Here is a 6093-nt window from a genome sequence, read left to right on the forward strand (position 1 = left end):
CCATCATCATCCTCTGTTGTCCCCTTCTCCTCCTGCCCCCAATCCCTCCCAGCATTGCTTACTACTCCCCAAAACTACCCCTCAACCTGGCCCCAACACACTGACAGTCACAGACACTAAAAGCAAAGTCTGGCAAATGTTGTAGCAAAATGATGCAAAGTGGGGATACTGAGAGCTACTTATTTCATTTACACTTTTTCAGTTCAGAATTGATAGTATGTTGGCATAAAGCAGAGCTGTTTGTAGTATTGGAGATACAATAAAATGGGACTACTAATGTGAATGATAATTTAAAAAATAAGTTGCAAAGATATTTCAGTTTTCATCACACCTCACTGTACATTGTTAGTAGGAATGCAAAATGTTGCAGCTGCTGTGGAAAATGGTATAGAGGTTCTTTATTAAGTTGAAAATTGAACTGTACATGATCCAGAAATCCTGCTTATGGGTATTATCCTAAAAATTTGAGGTCAAGCTTTTAAAAATATGTTAGTGTTCCCACACTCACTGTAGAACCATTCACAATAGCCAGGGAGTGGAAACCACTGAAATATCTATGGACAGATAGTTGGATAAAAGAATGCGGTGCATATGTGAACAGTAGAATACAACCTGACCTTTAAAAATAAGAAAATTGTGTAATATGTGACTACATGGATGAAACTTGAGGACATTATGCTAAATGAAAATGTCAGCCATAGAAAGACAAATACTGCAGGATTCCACTTATGTGATATATCGGAATCAAGGAGTGGAATAATAGCTACCAGAGGCTAGTGGAGAGGGAAGCAGAAATTTACAAATCAATGGTCAAGAAGTTTCAGTTTAGCAAGACACACACAGCTGTACTGTACAAAACTATATGTGTAGTCAGCAGTACTGTATTATACACTTAAAAATATCTTAAGAGGGTAGATCTCATATTGTGTTATTACCACAGTAAAATAGAATTTAAGAGAGAATTAAAGGTACATTATGACGACTAAAATTTAAATTTAATTTGATTCCATCCGGTTTGTTTTTTCCCACTAATACACTCTTTTCTTTCTGAGATGTAATCCGGGTGCAGCATTGGATTAGTTTTCACATCTCCTCAGTATCCTCTGGTCTGAAACAGTTTTTCACTCCTTTCTTGTTTTTTCTTGACTTTGACAATTCTAAGGAATATTGGTGAGGTATCCTGAAGAATGTTTCCGGATATGGGTTTACCTAATGATTCTCTCACATTAAACTGGGATTGTAGATTTTCAGTATGGTTTTATCACAGAAGTGAAGCTTTTCTCAGAACATTGTATCAGGGTGAATGATATCCACATTACATCACTGGCGAAGACCATCTTTATCTTTTGCCTAAGGCAGAGCTGGCCAAATTTCTCTACTCTAAACTTGAATGCTGGATTTGAAATGCAGTTAATAACAATTATTTCTATATTTTTTCCATATTTCAAAGTCTATATTTTATGTTTATTCGATGATACCTATTATTTTAAAAGTTCAATATCAAAAAAGTAATTCATGGGATAGATGTGGTGGTGTAATTATCTTTAATGATTTAGCAGAAAATCCATCCACTAAAATGACACAAGAGACAGTGTTTCACCTAATTAAATGGCTTGTGGTCCACTGAGTAATACTCCAATTACAATTCTGTGTACTTCATATATTCATGGTCATGGGGGGAAATATAAGACCCCAGGGTTTGGCAGCATTTAGACTGTGAATTCAGCTTTTAAATTTTTCTTTGTATTTGTTAATATTTCTAATGTTCCTGGAAATAAAATGACATTTTACTGGCATGCTCATTGAAATATACTGCCATTTTTGCAAGCCAAAAGTCTTTTAATATCTTAAAGAATGTTTGAATACTGAGAAGAAATATACTGGAGGTTCATTAATCCTAAAAAGAAATCCTTAGTAAATTAATCAAGAACATCTGGTTTCATATCAGTTCATGTTTCTTTCTGTATCTTGCAAATTAAGTGGAAAAGATGGAGCTACCACTCATACAGATTATTCCACAAACTATAGATGATCCCTTTCTATGATCAGAAACATTTTAATTTGCACTAATAGGGCATGAAGTGGTTTTCACAATTAAGATCTGTATTACCGAAAGTGGCAGCAGTGAGCAACAGGGAAATTGCAAAGATGCAGAGAATTCTGTAATTCCATAAACCTAGTTCCAATATGCGGAGAAGGCAATGACACCCCACTCCAGTACTCTTGCCTGGAAAATCCCCTGGTGGGCTGCCGTCTATGGGGTCGCACAGAGTTGGACACGACTGAATCGACTTGGCAGCAGCAGCAGTTCCAATTTGAATACAAACCTACCATTAATCCACTGATTTTCTGCAAAATCATTTGAAATTGCTAACGTTGAATACCAAATCAATTTTTCAGTCTCTTTGGTTATTGATATGAGTATTGCATCAGTAAACTAAAACAGTGGTTCCAGTCTTCCTAATATACCAGGGTGTTGCTAATATTTTCAAATGTTGAAGGAAAGCCATTTGTTAAAATAGCCTGAATAATAATGGATATTTACAAAGTATCTGCCCAGTCCCTCTTGCTATTGGAAAAAATATTCTGATGACATATTATTTATGTCTAGAGTTGTTTGTAGTGGATATCAACTAGGCCTTCATGGAGCTGAGTCTGTAGCCTGACACTTGATTTGGACAAAACAAAGATGAAGCAGACCATCCATCTAATTTTACTGAAGTTTTATGTCTATATCTGAGGGCCATTCATTTTAAGGCATTGCAGCTCTTGCTTCCCCATCTTCTCCAAGTTTGCCTCCTCATAACAGAGGTTTACTCATTGGTAGAGAAAATTTGTAATTTTCACTATATCTTGAATGCATTTTGTATAAAATTATTGTTGGTAAATATAATAATTAATTATATATAATTATATATAATTTATAAATATAAATTATATCATTTGTTTCTCATAACATTATATATACTTTATATTATATATTTAATTATATATTCGTGGCTGAGACAGTAAAGAATCTGTCTTCAGTAAACCGGGGTTTGATCTCTGAGTTGGGAAGATCCCCTGGAGAAGGCAATGGCAATCCACTCCAGTATTTTTACCTGGAGAATCACATGGACAGAGAAACCTGATGAGCTACAGTCCATGGTTTTTCAAAGAGTCAGACACGAGAAAGCAACTAACACTCACTTATAATTTTAGATGTATATAAAAAATGTTTAGCTGCTAAGTCATACTGGAGTGGGTTGCCATCTCCTTCTCCAGGGGAATCTTCCCGACCTAGGGATTGAACTCAGGTCTCCTGCATTGCAGGGGGATTATTTACTGACTCAGCCACCAGAGAGGCCCACAGCAGTACTGGGGTGGGTTGCCATTTCCTTCTCCAGGGAATCTTCCCCACCCAGGAATTGAACCTGTGTCTCCTGTGTCTCCTACATTGAAGGTGTATTCTTTACCATTAAGCCACTATGGAAGCCTTATATATTAAAATAGATGATCTAAAATCACATTTACAAATAATTAATATAAGTTAATTAGATTAAATTAATGAATGAGTCAATGTTAAGCAAAATGTCAATATAAAAACCCAAAAATTATCCCAGGAGGCAGTATAACCTTAATGGAGGTTTTGATGGAAGGTACATGATTATTTCATGAATAAGATTCTATAATTAATTTAAGCACAAGATGAAAGGCATAAACTAGTTACAACTTAAGATTTATGCCAATTCACAAACTTTTAATTTGTCAATTAAAAGTCAATTCTTTAATATGACTAGAATATGAAAAAATTATACTGAGATTTATACGGCACCTTTTACACACCATGTGATCTCCTTGATCCTTAGTGTAACTGTTAGAACCATAACAAAGTACTCTGCTTCTTTTTGGCATCTCAAAATTTTGAGATTTACACTTTCTTTTGTGTTCCAAATTTATATTTTAGTTGTATATTGAAAATACTAAGGGCTAAATTTTAAACGATAGCATGAATAGTCTGTATTTTAGTGGTTCTCATAATTTATCATGCATCAGAAATCACCTGGAGGCCTGGATAAATCACAAATTGTGGGCTACTTTCCAGAGTTTTTGATTCAGGAAGTTGGAGACAGGGCTTGAGAATTTGCATCCCTAACATATTCTTAGGCGTCCCTGCTGCTGCTGGTTTGAGGACCATATCTGGAGAATATATACCAGCTCCCCCAGAGACATATGAAGCTTCTGCCTTCTCTGTTTCTCTTCTGTATTCATTTCTATTTTTCAGGAATAATGTTTGGTCCTTTGTTCAACAGGAATCATCCTGCTAACAGAAGGAAATCAGAGTATCATACCCACATTAATTCTCCTGGGTTTTTCAGAATATCCAGAACTCTGGGTCCCACTTTTCCTTGTTTTCTTGTCTATCTACACAGCCACTGTGGTGGGGAATTTGCAAGTCACTTCAGTCGTGTCCGACTCTGTGCAACCCCGTAGACGGCAGCCCACCAGGCTCCCCCGTCCCTGGGATTCTCCAGGCAAGAACACTGGAGTGGGTTGCCATTTCCTTCTCCAGTGCATGAAAGTGAAAAGGGAAAGTGAAGTCGCTCAGTCGTGTCCAACTCTTAGCATCCCCATGGACTGCAGCCTACCAGGCTCCTCCGTCCATGGGATTTTCCAGGCAGGAGTACTGGAGTGGGTTGCCATTGCCTTCTCCAGTGGTGGGGAATTTAGGTATGATCATAATCATCAAGGTCAATTCAAAACTCCACACGATCATGTACTTTTTCCTTAGTCACTTGTCCTTTGTCAATTTCTGTTTTTCTACTGTCAGTCAGTCAGTCAGTCAGTTCAGTCACTCACTCATGTCTGACTCTTTGCGACCCCATGAATCACAGCATGCCAGGCCTCCCTGTCCATCACCAACTCCTGGAGTTCACTCAGACTCACGTCCATCGAGTCGGTGATGCCATCCAGCCATCTCATCCTCTGTTGTCCCCTTCTCCTCCTGCCCCCAATCCCTCCCAGCATCACAGTCTTTCCAATGAGTCAACTCTTCGCAAGAGGTGGCCAAAGTACTGGAGTTTCAGCTTTAGCATCATTCCTTCCAAAGAAATCCCAGGGCTGATCTCCTTCAGAATGGACTGGTTGGATCACACCCAAACTGTTGGAGAATTTGATTGTGGAGGACAGAACCATCTCTTTCTCTGGTTGCATTGCGCACTTTTGTTTTGCTTGCCTGTTTGGTGTAGCAGAAACATTCATGTTAGCAGCAATGGCCTATGACCGCGTTGTGGCAGTCTGAAACCCCTTGCTCTATGCCACTGCAATGTCTCCGAAGCGCTGTGCTCTCTTGGTGGCTGGTTCTTACTCATGGGGTGTAGTGTGCTCCATGACACACATATTTTCTTCTTGCATTATCCTATTGCAAGTCTAGCACCATAATTTTATCTGTGACCACTCTGTAATTGTTTCTGTCTCCTGCTCAGATCCCTATATCAGTCAGATGTTATGTTCTGTTATTGCCATGTTCAATGAGGCGAGCAGCCTGGTGATTATTCTGATGTCCTATATATTCATTTTTATCACTGTTATGGGGATGCCTTCTGCAAGTGGGCGCTGGAAAACCTTCTCCACCTGTGCTTCCCATCTGACAGCCATCAGCATCTTCCATGGAACCATCCTTCTCCTTTACTGCATTCCTAACCCCAAAACTTCTTGGCTCACAGTCAAAGTGACTTCTGTGTTTTACACAGTAGTGATTCCTATGCTGAACCCCTTGATCTACAGCTTGAGGAACAACGAAGTAAAAAATACATTCACAAGATTAGTTTTCACAAAACCACTTTGTCCCTCCACATAATATTTTTAAATTCATTATTTTATTTCTGAAAAAAAATTGATATCCTATGCTACAGATTGTTCAGTTCTTGTGGTGTAATTGATGATTCAAATCTTTTGATAAATATAAAGCTTTAAGTTAGTATATCTATGGCAGGATAGCATTTTATTGATGATTATTGATATTTGCATACCTCAGTGTTTAGTAAAATAGCTGTAAACCATATGTAAACCAAAATTTTTTTTAATGACTGCTTTTTGTAGTATTTATAAATT

General features: G+C 37.8%; 1 pseudogene; it reads left to right on the top strand.

The window, feature by feature from the left end:
* Positions 1 to 3619: 3619 nt before the first annotated feature.
* On the top strand, positions 3620 to 5839 carry LOC129633352 (olfactory receptor 5D13-like; annotated as a pseudogene).
* Positions 5840 to 6093: the final 254 nt, after the last annotated feature.

Source organism: Bubalus kerabau, chromosome 18 (genome assembly GCF_029407905.1).
Source record: "Bubalus kerabau isolate K-KA32 ecotype Philippines breed swamp buffalo chromosome 18, PCC_UOA_SB_1v2, whole genome shotgun sequence".
In the NCBI taxonomy this organism is placed as follows: domain Eukaryota; kingdom Metazoa; phylum Chordata; class Mammalia; order Artiodactyla; family Bovidae; genus Bubalus; species Bubalus kerabau.